This window comes from Equus przewalskii, chromosome 14 (assembly GCF_037783145.1).
Source record: "Equus przewalskii isolate Varuska chromosome 14, EquPr2, whole genome shotgun sequence".
Taxonomy (NCBI): domain Eukaryota; kingdom Metazoa; phylum Chordata; class Mammalia; order Perissodactyla; family Equidae; genus Equus; species Equus przewalskii.
This window is the reverse complement of record NC_091844.1, coordinates 37,061,959-37,077,397: the sequence shown is the minus strand read 5'-3', so window position 1 is coordinate 37,077,397 and position 15,439 is coordinate 37,061,959. Positions and strand designations below refer to the sequence as shown.

Genomic DNA, 15,439 nt, shown 5'->3' with positions numbered 1-15,439 from the left:
GATTTCCTTCAGAGAGCAATATAATTCTCAAATTTCATCATTCAAAAGAAAACAAAGGACAACATTAAGTTCTAAAGCATGTAAAAAACTAAATATTGTAGCTTGGACTGGAAAAATACTACAAATAAAGAGTTTTCAGTTTTCTGTTGACCAATAGTCAAGAGGCAATAAACACCAGCAGTTATTTTTCTTATGCTTTAGGCCTAATGGGAGGTGAGATTACCAGTGTAAAGCCTCCCTAAAAACATAAAAGCCTTGGAGCTTGAGATTTATTCAACTCTTTCCCTAAGATGGAAGGAAATGTAATTCATACATAACACACTTCTAAAGCTCAATGTGAAAAAATTAAATATAAACAATCTGATTAATTTTAATTGAAATCATCCCTTTTAGAACCCTACCTTTAACCTGAAGCACTGACAATGTGACACTTAAAATCAAGCCACAGAACACCTACCTCTTTATTCCATCGCTATCATATAAGCTAGATAAACAATCTTCTCACCAGAGGATAAAATCCAGATAGTATTAAAGCATCTTCTAATTACACTTGGAATCACACACTGAATAGCTGCTCAGTGTTCTTTCACTTAAGCACCTCATAATGTGTGTGGGTGGGCCCGTGTTATGCAAAATAGGTAAACACTATATAATTCTAGATTCTATTGGCTGAAGTGAGAATTCACTTCTCCCTTACCTCCTCCCTGAAGAAGTCTGTGGCCCAAAAGGGAAGAAAGGGAAGTAAGAGGGAAGCACAGAACAGTTTTTAACACAGGCTTAATTTCAAGTTATGGAATAAGGTACTTCAAAAGGGAGTATTCTATTTCTTAAAACGCTGACTGAATTAACTATAAAAATGCTCTATAAATGTCAGAAGTATAACAGATACTGAACTACCTTTTCATGATAGTGCAATAGCCTATTTTAACAGAGTAGTATAATTCTCAATCTGTTAAGAAACACTCCATTTAAAAAAGCAGAATCAATACAATTCATATGTAAAGAAAGAGTGCTCTTTTAGCACTATCAAATGAATCAGTTTTTTGATCTTGTTATATAAAACACTGCATTATCCCAGGCATAATAAGAACAGGTGAATATTCAATCACATTTTCAATTGATCATGCTTGCTTATTTCCAGCTTTATACTTTAAAATAAAATAAATTAGGTTCACCTGGTGCTCATGAATGGGGAAATGATCACAAGACCCAGAGGTGAGTTGGGACTGTACAAGCTTCATCAAACAGCTACTGAAGGCACCCTGCTTACTGACTTCAGCTGTTCTTAGACTGTCCTACTTGTAAGCTTCATTTGAGAGGTTACTGCCTGCTACTTCAAATTCCCCCATACCTCTTCTTGAAAAAGAAATGTTTTCGTCTGGTGAAGGGTTGTGCATGGGACTAGTCTACGCCTCTACACAGCCAAAGGTGAACTTGCTTTGTGCTTAATTACATTTAAGATTTTTTTTAAGCATGCTAAATTAAGTTACAAGAGTAAATGCTCGGTCACACCTTTTCAATAAGCTACATATACAAACCATTCATACTCTTCACCCATTAAATTGTTGTTCAACTTGAATCTGGGGGCCGATATCCTCTTACATAAAAATACTTTTAGTGGCCCTAAGTCTAATGATACCCTGTCACCTAATGCACTGGCACAAAATGAACCCCCCTCTATCAGACAGCTGCAAGTTTACTTCTGTTGCTTCCCACCATTCCATAGCTGTGTCACATCCCGAGAAGAGGTTCTTCTGTAAATCTGCATAACGTGCCTTTTGCTCATTCTGCTGGCAGCAGGCCCACTTAGTTTACTGTGAAGTAAATGGGCTCAGGTACCTTGCTTTTGTCCAGTGTATATACACGTACAGTCCAGGAAACATATCTGTAAAAATGATCTGGGCATACTCTAAGATTTGGCTCTTTAGTGATCCTGCCTAGTCATGTTATTCTAGGCTGATGAAATTGCTCAAGAAGCCGGACATGACAGGGCCAACACTCATGTTGAACAGAACGTAGCTGTGACTGACTATGCTTTAAACTTGACTCCACAACAAAACCTGAGGACTTGCTATTCTTTAGATCAACATACTGACTCTCTTAATTCTGGAAGTGTATTTTTTGCTCAAGTGCTATGCAAGATATCAATGGCTCATATGCTATCACCATGAACTACCTTAATGATTTAAAATAGAGCATTAAGAGTATAAGAATTTCAAGCTCTGTTTACACCAAGTAATCTCAAGTTCTGTGTATTTCACGCTCTGTGTTTGTAACAATAACCTCCTAAGGGAATATATTTTTCTTAAAGAGCTCTAAGAAGACATTAAAGACAAAAATCTTCATATTTTCTGAGATTTACCAGCTATTTTTATAATGTGACAAAGACCCATATTCATAAGGGAGAGAAGAGCTAGAATTAAACTTCTAAGCTTTTCTTTCCCAGTCTGAATTCTGAATACTTGTTTTTTTAACTTTCTTTTTGCTTTGTACATGTGCTTTATTTACAATAATGTCTAATTAATAACATCACGGAGACCAGTCAAAGAGAAAAACAAAATTTTAAGAAGTTTTCTTGGCTGGTGGGAATCAAAGTAACCAAACTTTGGCAAATGGACCTGAATCTCAATGACCTTTCCCCTAATTAACTCTTCTTCCATATCTGGCTGGGCTTAGAGGTGTCTTAAACTTCCTTGTCTTCATCTACTGTGTCTGAACTTATATAGGCAATGATCTCAGTTGAGTTCAGGGACCAATGATAAAGTTTCATTATCTTGAAAATTTTTAACTATCATTCCAGAAAAAAACTAAACAAAACAAAGTATACTTACCTCACAATTTCTAGGCCTTTTCAGATGTTTCTTTTCTTATCGCCCTATTTTTCTTCTTATTAGTCGTAGTCTAGGTTTTGATTTCACCTTTGGACACAACTGATCTCTGAGAGCTTCTTCTATAATGATCTCTGAATACTTCCAAGGATGCAATCAAGGACTCATTCCTCAGTCTCTAGCCACACCCACAGCAGGTGTGTAAATTATTTCCGTTCTTTAGTTCCACGTCACTGGTGACGCTTAGGTCATGTTCCTCTAATCCATAAGGAAATTCACAGGGATGGCTTTGGCTATTTGATAATAAGTCTTTACTGAATATTTACATATGCCCAATTTTTTACTTGCCAAATCCATGTAACTCCAATCCTTTTGAGGAAAAGGTACATTGGAGCCTATGATTTTTCAACAAGGCATAATTCTTCTTTGTTGGGGAAGGAAGAAGAAAAAAGTTGCTGGTATTACTGTAGCATATAATCTTATTTTAAAGCTGGAAAGAACCTTAAAGAATATCCTACTTAACTTGCTCAATTTTCCTTTCAATTCACTCATTTTATGGATGAGAAAAATCTATTTCCAGAGAGGGTAAGTTATTTGGTGAAGTCATAGGGCTAAGGAGTGGAGCGAACTAACAGATTTTTTGACTTCTATGTTAGAGTTTGTTTCATTAGTTTTGGAGGCAATACCACAAGCACTAAAGAACACAGTAGTCAGCCAACAAGGAACTCATACCTTGTACTGTGTGAGTATTACCACATGAGATGGCCAAGTATTATACCTTGAGCTCTGTTCATTCCTGTGTGTAGTCATAATTTTATACCATAAAGAGAAAGCTGAAAATTAGACAAAAGAAGTTTGATGATAGACATACTAAGGAGATTTGTTTCTTTTTGTTCACCAGATGAACCATGCCTCCTCGAATTAGCTGATCACACTCCCACTTTGTGGGCCTTGCAAACCTGGAAATCTCCTTAAACAAATCAAAGAAATCTAAATGTCAAAAGTACTGCCATAGATAACCCAGAGAATGGGAAAAAAATTTGCATATCACATATCTGATGTAGATATATCTATATCTAGATAAGATATATAAAGAACTCTTGCAATTAAACAGTAAAAATATAAATAACTCAATTAAAAAATGGTAAAGGATCTGAATAGACATTTCTCCAAAGAAGATATACAAATGCAATGATGTACATGAAAAAATGTTCAACATCATTAGCCATTAAGAAAATGTAAATCAAAAACCACAAGATACCACTTCACATCCACTAGGATAGTGTATAGGATAGGAATAATCAAACAGACAGATAATGACAAGTACTGGCAAAAATGTGGAAGAGCTGCAATCCTCAATCACTGCTGGCAGAAAGTAAAACGGTGCAGTTACTTTGGAAAACAGTCTGGTGGTTCCTCAAAAGATTAAACATAAAGTTATCATATGACCCAGGAATTCCGCTCCTAGGTATATATCCAAGAGAAATGAAAATATATGTCCACACAAAGACTTATGCATGAATGTTCACAGTAGCATTGTATTCATAATAGCCAAAAAGTGGAAACAACCCAGATGTCTATCAACTGAAGAATGGATGACCAAAATGTGGTATATCTAATATAATGGAATATTAATTGGCAATAACAAGGAATAAAGTACTTATAGATGCTACGACATGGATAAACTTTGAAAACATTATGCTAAGTAAAAGAAGCCAGTCACAAAAGACTACATACTGTATGATTCCATTTATACGAAATGTCCAAAATTTTGCAAATTCAGGGACAGAAAGTAAGATTAGTAGTTGCCTAGGGTTGGGGTGCAGGGTGGGGAACAGGGGATTGAGGGGCGGGTGATGGCTAAAGGCTATGGGGCTTCTTTTTCAGGTGATGAAAATGTTCTAAAACTGATTGTGATGATGGTTGCCCAACTCTGACTATACTAAAAACCACTAAGTGTCCACTTTAAGTGGGTACACTAAGGTGTATAAACTAAAGCTTAACAAAGCTGTTATACTACATAACAAAGCATTACCACCTTAAAAAAAAAACCTGCCATAGACTCAAGATCACTGGATGCTGGCATCCAACTGGAATTCAAATACTGATCCTCTGAAGAACAAAAGATCAGAACTTACGCAACTTTAGAACTTGCATAAGTTTAAAAATTCTAGATATTGTAACTCCTACTTCTTCTTGAACCAGAGAAACTGAGGGAAATAATCATTTGAACACTCTACAAGATACATGTTTTCACAAACAGAGCTGAAGACCTTCCCAAACCAACTGCTTTTTGTACCAGAAATTAGAAATTCCAAGCCTGCGAATTTCATAATCTCATATTCTGTTTCAATCTAGTTTTAATTGCAGACCTGGGTTCTTTGGTCTATGTTTTGCTGACATCTTATATCACCTTCAATGAATGCAACTGAGGGGTGTCTTCTTCTAACAACAACCAATTCATCAATTCTCTGACGCCATCTCGTTGTCCAACAATTCAATTCTGACACTACCTACCTGGAGTTAGCTTAGATCCCACAAGTTAAAGGGCTCAGTCCCACAAGGTTGCCCCACTTCAGATGCCAGTTGAAAGTCCCAGGCTGCTCTTACTTCTGACCAACAGGCTATAAATCAGGTATTCCCATGTCCCTCTCCTCATGTTCCATAATTCACTAGTATGGCTCACACAACTCAGGAAAACACTTTACTTCTGTTTACCAGTTATTATAAAGGGAAACATTAGCTAGAAATATTATCTTATAGTCCTGTCTGGTTAAATAGCTAAAAATAGTTTAAAAAACTGGTGTTTCTAGGTTACCAGATGATAGTATCTCTCAACAACAGGATTATAAAGAGCCACTCTTCTTCCAATATTCTAGACTAGTGCTTTCTATTAAATGCTTATTAATGATTTTTCTACTAACAATAGCAATGTGGGCTTCTCTGCAGTTTAATTAACTTAGATGTTTGAGCAGTTTTCAAACTGAGGGCTGTGATCTCTCTACTTTTACTTTTGTGCACCTAGTGTCACTAATAATGCAATTACCAATCAAACAAATACCACTGAGCACTCGCTCAATGCCAGAAGCTTTGGGAGTATTCAAACTAACGCAAAGGTATGATTCCCTACACTACCACTCAACTTACAGTTATGAAAAAAGGGAATAAATCAATTAGTCCAACCCAAATCAGTACAGGACAGGTACCATTTTATAGCAAAAGACCATATACTATAAGACGTCAAAGTAAAGTGTTACCACCACGTTGGTGGAAGAGGATCCGAGGAAAGTTTCACAGAAGCAGGTGTATTTGAGTTGGACCTTGGGAGACAGACTAGATTTGCCAAGCGGAGACAAGGCATTTCAGGTGGAAGAAACACCACACATCAAGATTAAAAAAAGGCAAGGGGAGAAAACCATACTGTGTGCTCAAGAAAGGGTGAGTTAGCAGGTTCCCTGGAGTGAAAGGTTTGGTTAGGAGACCAATAAACAGCGAGTCTGTGGATATCAAGGACCACGTCTCTACAAGCTCAGACACTATCAGCAAGCACTGAACAAATGTTTAATAACTGAATGAGATGCAGTTGAAAGATAAAGAAGTAGAGATAGTGGGCCTTAAGAGTCAGGGTAAAGAGACTGAACTTTACTCTGGAGTTAATCAAAAGCCTTTAAGCAAGGTTTCAAAAAGGGGAAGAAAACACACATGCATTATCTACTATCAAGTACCAAGAACTTTACATTTGTTAAACTCAGTCTTTACAACTGTCTAATGACTGATCAGGAAATCAGGCTAAATAATTTGCTCAAGGTTATTTAGAAACTAAGTGGCAAAAGTTGAGATGTGATTTTAAGCACATGTCCTTTCTACTGTTCTACACAGCAAAAGACAATCAATCAATCACATCAGGGTCAGAAGATGTCTGGCAACAATGTCTAGGATAAAAATAAATTAAGTCAAATCTAAACTTTTATTCTGTTTATTACTGCATTATGGTAAAATGAGTTTTTGCCAAATTTGGGCGGAAAGCTGGGATAGTCTAACCCAAAATATAGGCTGCAGTAGATACACAAAATTACTTTGGGGGACCAGCTCTGTGGCCTAGTGGTTAAGTCTGAGCCCTCCACTTTGGGGTCCCAGGGTTTCGCTGGTTCGGATCCTGGGTGCAGACGTGACACGACTAATCAGGCCATGCTGAGGAAGAGTCCCAAATGCCACAACTAGAAGGACCACAACTACAATATACAACTATGTACTGGGGGGCTTCCAGAAGGAGAAGAAAAAGAAGAAAAAAAATATTGGCAACAGACGTTAGCTCAGGTGCCAATCTTTAAAAAAGAAAAAAAATTCACTTTGGGCATTCTTGGGAAATCATCTCTGAGAAAGAGGTACCTTTCCAAACAGATTAAACTGACAGAAGTTAATCTGAAGATGGAGAGGCGAATATATGCCAAATGCATTAAGACAAAATGGATGATGTAAACCAAAGAAAGCCACAAAAGACACAGGCAGTATGGTTCATTTTCCTAGTTACTAATTCACGTCTTGGTAATTTTTTACTGTTTATTTATGAACGTCTCTATTGATGGATATAGAAGGCTGCTGTGGGCTCCCTCAGCATTTGTGAATCTTACTGTTCAATTTCTCCTAGAGAGAAGGCTCTTTCTCTAAGGAAGGCTGAAGACCCTTGGGGTCACCAGACAGAAAGGGGTTTGTACCTTTCCTCTTTCTCAGGTTGAATGGCTCAAGAATGACCAATAATGTGGCTCTCTCCTCGAGTGAGATCAGTTGCACACATTTTTCTGGAAGGCAAGTTTGTAAAAGAAATAAGAAACTGTACATAAAGCTGAAGGATGCTTATTAAACTAGTGGCTACCAGGGGAAAGGTGGGGTGGGGGGTGTGCACAAAGGGTGAAATGGTGCACCTACAACACGAATGACAAACATTAATGCACAACTGAAATCACACAAGATTGTAACCTATCATTAACTCAATAAAAAAAAAGAGGGGACAGATGAAATGAATAAGGCGAACTGATGGAAGTGGTCGAAGCTGGGTTTGTCGTACTCCTTTCTACTCTGGCGTGTGTTTGGAAATGTTCATAATAAAAGTTAATTTTCCAAGTGTAAAATAAAAAACTAGCCAGGACAAAACTGAGCAAAAGGAATGTTTGATGTTGGCTACGGTTTTCATATTTTTTTTTCTGCTTTATCTCCCCAAATCCCCCCGGTACATAGTTGCATATCTTAGTTGCAGGTCCTTCTAGTTGTGGCATGTGGGACGCGACCTCAACGTGGCCTGATAAGTGGTACCATGTCCACGCCCAGGATCTGAACCGGTGAAACCCTGGGCTGCCACAGCAGAGCACACAAACTTACCACTCAGCCACGGGGCCGGCCCTGGTTTTCATATTTTCAAGTATTGAGAATCAGGACAAATCTGACTAAGGATGAGTTTACCTATAGGGATGAGGAGCTGGGTGGAGTGAGTTGAAAGGAAACTAAAGAAATCACTCATCAATTATGATTTTTGATATTTGTACACCAAAATATAAAACCTCACTTAAAAAATATTCTGTTCTGTGTAAACAAAAAGTAGGACAATTACTGATTCTCCTTTATATCTTGACAATAGAGAAAATCTCCTTATACCATATTTTTCCAACAATGGATAGACTACCAAGACCAGAAAAAACATTCCCTTAAAGCATATTAATCTGCAAAAGCCCAGGTTGTTACATAACCCTTTTGTTGATATTTATTAAACAACAACAACACAAGGGAGAATGGAAGCACAAAACCCACCAAATTCCAAGCCATTAAGAGTTGATATGAAGACGTTTCAAAGAGGCATGATTCTATATAAACTTGGTGGCAAACTATGCTTTAGCAGATTATGACATCACAGCAACGTTTCCTTCCTAAACAATGGTAAATGAGTCAGGTTGTTAACACTGATGAATATGGCTTGAATTGGAAGGGGATGCCTTCTAGAACTTTGTTGTGTTAAAAATATATACATTTAATGCTGTTTTAACCATTTTTCTAGAACTCTATTTCCAATGAGACCTTGACTGCAACAACTGCAATTTTGCTAACCATCGTTTTTTTCCTTATTGTCAACGGATTACTGTAGATGAAACTGGAACTAACCTGGAAAATTTATGTTGTTGCCGCCTAGAAGTCAGAATTTAGCTTCCCTCTAACTACATTTGTTAGGACTGACCACTAGACAGGAAAAGGTCCTTTTTTCACATTGATTCTCCACCTTAGTTTATTGACTTTTTCTCAATCAACCATTTCAGATAAAAACAGACTCCTCCGATTCACATCATTTAAAATCTATATTCTAGGGGCCGGCCTGGTGGCATAGGGGTTGAGTCTCTGTACTCCACTTTGGTGGGCAGCCCCGGGTTTGTGGGTTCGGATCCCCAGTTCAGACCTATACACGGCTCATCAAGCCACACTGTGGGGGTGTCCCACATGCAAATTAGAGGAAGACTGGCACAGATGTTAGCTTAGGGACAATCTTCCTCACACACACACACAAAATCTATATTCTATACTCCAGACACCTGAAAAGAAGGAATGCTGTTAAATTGAGTTCACTTTTAAGTAATTTCAGCTCAGGCTAATACTGAGTAGATGAAAAATATCAACCAGCTTTCTTCACACTCAAACCTGAGAACCTATTTGTATCAAAACTGAGATACAAAGGTGTGTGTGTGTTGTGCGGGGGGGGGGGGACGGACACAGGGGAGAGTAATTTTTAAAACCCAGAAAATTAATACCATCTTATCCTGAAATTTCTAAAATTGAGGTTAGTTCAGTAAACATTTATGGAGTGCCTACTACAGGTCAGGTTCTGTGCTAGGAGTCATAGATAGAAAGATTAAATGAGAAATATTCCTGTCTTAAAGGAGCTATTAAAATTAGAAAAAATACTTTTTTCCCCTAGAAATTTTCTGAGATTTCCTATTTTTAATCATTTAATAATCTTATAAATAACATTACACACGATACATTTCTAATGCTTTTAAAACTAAGTGATCAGATGGACAAATGTACTTTTTATTTAAAGGACTGTATACATTTTACTTGTCACCAATATTTCTTTCTCTTTTTTCCTCTCCCAGTGAAGAAAATTCTGGGGGTTTTTTTTTAACAGGACCTCAAAAATTTCCTAAAATTTTAGATTTTAACCAGACTTACAGACTGAGTTGAACTACTGTGACATCTATAAAAAGTTTTTTTAAAGTCTTAATTTGCTTCTATAGTTATCTTTAATTATTTGTCCTAATTATGCCTCCTGCCTTTACTGGCATTTTATTGTAGGGTATATGATAGTATGTCTAAATTTCTACATATATTTTTGAATTTCATTCATAGATCCAAAGCTTACAAGTCTCAGCAAGGAACTCATCTATTAGTATTTTTACATATTAACATTTGTCAAAGCATTGGGTTTTATGTAAGATAACATATGATTATTTTTCATTATAGAAATAAACAAGATTATAACTAACATATTGTTCTTCCTCTTCAAAAGCTCAGACATAGAAATAAAATTGCTGCTATCTGGATCCATAAGTTTCGTGTTTTGTTTTTACCTTTGACCAGAGAGTATTTGGTCTATCACTGTGTTTACCGAGCCAAATATCTAAAGGACAAAAGGCAAAGCTTCCTATTCATTCCAGCTAAATCAAGTAGGTTATTCACATATTTACTGAACACTTGCCAAAAGCGCTTTTTTTGGTATCAATAAAAAGCAATCTTATAATAAAGGTTTATTTTGTTTTGATAAAAAGCCAGGGTTCTCAAATTCACTGTTACTTTGCAACTCTTGCTTCACTTGCCTTCAACACTGTGTAGGTGGAGGAAAGAAACCAAGACATTCAGAACAAAATGTGAAGTCAAGGGAAATTTTTAGACAGCAATAAATTGTAAAAATGACTTAAACTTACTGTCAGAACAATCTTTTGTAGAGAAACATAAATATAGGCACTTTAATATACCCCTGACATTCAATGAAAAAATACTAGGCTGAGAATACCATAAATTCGGATCTTATTTGTTTAAACTAATTTGGGTTCTTTTTCAAATAACTCAACATATTGCAATTAAAATCATATTCAAAAAGGTTTGGTCTAATTGCTATTAATACTTTTTCTAAAAAGGCAAATTCTTAACTCATGAAATATATTATTCCCTTTTTTGTGATTATGAAAATGTTTTTCCGAGTCAATACCGAGACTATTTATAAATTTTCCAAGACCACTCATTTAAAGTCACACTGTACTTTGGAAAGTCCACTTTAAATGAACCATCTTATACCTGTAAAACGCACTGATAGCTATATAAAAACCAAGCAAATAAATACATTGCTGATTCTACAATATGTAGAATACAGTCTGTAATTGCTAATATTGCTGATCCAAATACAGTCACAGGAATTTCTTTAATGACTCTAAAGTTAGAAGATTAATTTAGCACGTTCTAAGGTAATGTATGTACTACTAAGTTTTTATTCAATATCACTGATTACCTCCTGAGAAACAATTTAATTTTTGTTAGAAATGATTCTCAACTCTTATTTATATTAGGAAAAATTATGTGGTGGCTGAGATAAAAAGCTCCCCATTTGATGTGTCCCAATGGGCTCCATTACTTTTGAGTTTTAAGTTTTAAACCATGTGTCTTTTGGATCCACTGTAATTCAAATTCCTTCCAACTTTTCCCTAAATTTGAAGTGACATGGTTATCCCTCTCTGTAAGACACATATCACACATTTTGACAAAAATGAAACTGAATATGTAAGTGCTCGGTAAACAATAATTGTTTTAACATTATCACTATTTACCTGTAAACAGTTCTGATAATGTTTCAAGACCCACTTGATATGTCTTTCCAATCAGGAAGTCTTTCCTTATCCCTAAACTCACCCTTATATACAGCTTTGCATTACAGTTATGGATGACCTTGTGCTCCCATTAAAGCTGAAAACTCCTCCAAAGGAAAAATTGTTTTGCTCACTTTGCAGCACTTAATAAAGGAAAAGAAGATGTTAAATACACGTTTAAGTTAGGTCTTATGGAGTCGACATTTTAATTTGGTGGATAAAGCACAAATATTTCTATGGTGTCAAGAAATTTAAAAGAAAAAAACTAAAATTTCCTAAAGACTACAGGATGTTAAAGCCTTATGGGGATGGATGTACTCATTCATATATATCCTAATGTAACGTAAGAAATAGAAGGAACTATCTAAATGATTATATTAGAGACTGAAATGTAAATATCATTTTCCACTTCAATACATATTTCTGGTATTAAAAAGGAACAGTAACCCTACAATGGATATCTCATTTTCCTTTTCACTAAGAACTGAGTTTTCATTTTCAGACTACCATCAGTCATAGAAATCAATACATAAAGCCTTTGCTAGTGTCCCTCATCACCCTTACTCTTCCTCGTCTCCCCAAGGCTCTGAGTGTCTATGAGAGAACCTTAGATTTTATGGTTCTTCATGCATTTCTTGGTCCAAAAGCCCAGTCTGCCTTAAGGTATGAAAGAAGCGTCAACCTAGAAAAACATATTGATACATAAAGACACTGCCCTATATCACAAGCACTGGCTATCAACTAGATTATTAAAGTTAACAGGAAAATTAATAGTACGATATTTGTTAAAGCAGTGCCAAATTTTGAGTTTTGATACACTCTCAAAGCTCTTCAGAGGTGAAAAGTCCTAGCAATTTCCATTTATATATTACTTAAAATGGTAATTTGGAAGTGAAATCATACAAATTCGAAATTAGCACTAAATATTAAATTTAAAAAAAAATCAGGGGCTGGCCCGGTTGCACAGTGGTTAGGTTTAGTGTCCTCAGCTTTGGTGGCCCAGGGTTTACAGGTTGGGATTCTGGGCACAGACCTACACCACTCATCAAGCCAAGCTGTGGAAGCAACCCACATACAAAATGGAGGAAGATGAGCACAAGATATTAGTTCAGGACCAATCTTTCTCGCCAAAAAGCAAACAAAACAAAACCCCAATCAAACTGGTCTTCCCTAGTTGAGTGCTAACTTTTAAAATGGAAAAGGTACTATTAAGTGTTAAGGACCTCTACTTTCTGCTGCCCAGAAAACATTTACCCCTCCATGGTACAATTCTTCCTTTTTGCAAACACACACAGTTTATGTGTAACTGGTGGTGTTGACTGCGCCCTCAAACTCGACGGCTAGGCATATGGCTCAGTCCCAGAAAATTCGAGCTTCACAGTCCCCTGGCTAAAAAGGGCGTGGACCAGTACCAGCCAATGAGATGCAATAAGACTTCTGCTGGTGCTTCTAGGAAAAAGATTGACACTCTTTCCAGATACACATGCACTCTGAGGATTTAGGGGCTGAAGGGACTGAAGCTATCTTTTGCTCATGTAGGGCTGGAGAATAAAGCCAACACCGAGGAAGCAGTGCTAAGAAATGTACAGAAATTGAGTCTTGGTGCCATTATCTGAGCTTTGGATGGAGCCATTCTTGAAGCCACATCTCTCCTGGACCAGTTTCATAAACCAAGGAATCTTTTCCCCCCTTAAGCCAGTCTGAGTGGAGTTTTCTGTCACATAGAAAGAGTCTTAACTGATATGACAACTATTTTCAGAGTGTTTGTCTCCCCGAGAGTACATACACTAAGTCATAGAATCCAGTTCCAAAAACAAGGTAAAAACAGAGTCTTTCTCATAGATAATTCTGGTTTTTCAAAGTCTATTCTCCTCCTCAAGACCATCTCCCTGCTAAGTTCAACGGCTACAAAAGACTTTATATCTCTGCCTTTATTTATTGTCTTAACACAAAGAAATTTTTTTTTTTTTTTTGCCACAAAGGAGTAAGAATAAAAAACCAATGGAAAAAAGAAATAACAAATAATGGTGGGAGAGCCAATCATCTATAGAAACTGTAAATAATAACCAGATGGGCTTTTTTTTCTAAAGGCCTAAATGAGAGTCAGAGACTAAAGCTTACAAAATTAATCAGATTCAACTATATTCAGAATCTAACATAAAAACATCAAAATACTTAAAGTTCCTATTCAAAAAGCAGCTGATAAAATCAAAATTCAAGTGAAAACTCTTTGGGAAATTGAAATGACTTAAACTTTTAAAAGTAGGCAAATCACTACAAAATTTCAAAAGAGGTAATAGTTAATCATAATCATAAAAATTAATTGATTTTAAGCACACTATGTGCATATGACATGCTCTTGAGCCCTCAAGTCTTTCTGAAAATGTTTAGTGAAAGAAGATTTAAAAGAGTAAAAGTAAATCACAACAACTAAAGTCACTTAAGAGTAATATAAAATGAGTGCTTCCACTTTCAAGGGATTTTGGTGACTTTACTAACAAGAGAAGAAGAAAAACAATGTATGTGGAATAAAACAGAATTAAGACGTACATCTTGTGCTTCTCAGATCACACTGAAGTGAATTTTCTACCTGCAAATTTTAGATCTTCTACAGTTTAAACACCAGGTGTAAGCACTGGAATAAATTACAACACTATTATAAGACCATTCATATGGAGTCTGTGCACAAGAGGATGAGATAAATTATTATTAGTTGAGATGAAGTAAAACAGAGTGATTACGGAAGTTCTGGAGTCAGACTGTCTATGGTGACTCTTGGTACTGTCATTTAATAGCCTTGAGACTTGGACCAACTTCCCTGAGGCTCAGTCTCCTCATCTGTAAACCTAAGATAATAATAAGTAATAATATTAACATAAATGCAGTGCTTCTCATAAGTGCCAGGCATTTTTCAAAGAGCTTCACATATTAATTGTTTAACTCCTAATAATGTTCTTAGGAGATTAATACTAATATCATCTCTGTTTTATAGATGAGAAAACTGAGGCCCAGATCAGTAAATTACATGAGGTCATACAGCTAATAAGTGGTAGGATGGCATCTGGAATGGAACCCGAGAAATCCTGGTTAAGAGTCTACACTTATAAACATTACAGTCTATTACCTTTCAACAATATAATATTACCTACCTCAAAGGATTGTTACAAGAATTAAACAAAGTGCCTAGCACATAGCAGTAGCTCAATGAAGGTTTATTGTTACAATTGTTCTGATAGTCAATTTCTATTTACTTCAATATTTATATTTTGATTATTTAAAAACGATTGCTTTAGTGTGGAAACTATTTCCTGCTAAAGAGAATTTTGGGGGTAAGGGGACAATGCTGGAAAAGAATTTTTATGAAGGGTAATAAGTCACGCTTCAAAAACTTCTGTAGTCTGGTACCCTTGAAGCTCCCATGAGTTTGATCTCAAGCATGGGAATTTGAGGTACATTTGAGACATCCATGGGAGAGGTAGAAACATTATATATACAGGTCTGGAGCATGGATTGGAAATATAAACCTGGAAATCTTCAACACACTGATGAAATTACCTAGGGAAAGAGTATGGAGTAAAAGCAGAGAGCCTAAGACTAAGCCTTGAGGAATTAAAAAATTTAGGAATCTGAAGGAACAGCAGCAGCTCCTGAAAGATAAAAAAGCAACAGCATCAAGGTGTTGGTGTATGGTGTCCTGAAAGCGAAGAAGAATGT

General features: G+C 36.2%; 1 protein-coding gene and 1 long non-coding RNA gene across 3 annotated transcripts in view; one reads left to right on the top strand and one right to left on the bottom strand.

The window, feature by feature from the left end:
- Window positions 1-15,439, bottom strand: part of PELI1 (pellino E3 ubiquitin protein ligase 1) — a 55,701-nt gene that overhangs the window by 26,047 nt on the left and 14,215 nt on the right. Inside the window, exon 1 of one of the 2 annotated variants that reach the window (XM_070572533.1) lies at window positions 458-612. The exons of the other annotated variant lie outside the window; for it this stretch is intronic. The gene's annotated coding sequence lies outside the window, so the exon portion shown is untranslated. Of the gene's footprint in view, window positions 1-457; window positions 613-15,439 lie in introns of those variants that run through there. 2 annotated transcript variants of the gene reach the window in all.
- Window positions 669-3,970, top strand: LOC139075549 (uncharacterized). Its single transcript, XR_011526044.1, has 3 exons — window positions 669-800; window positions 2,895-3,025; window positions 3,730-3,970. It is a non-coding gene; the product is annotated as an uncharacterized lncRNA (long non-coding RNA).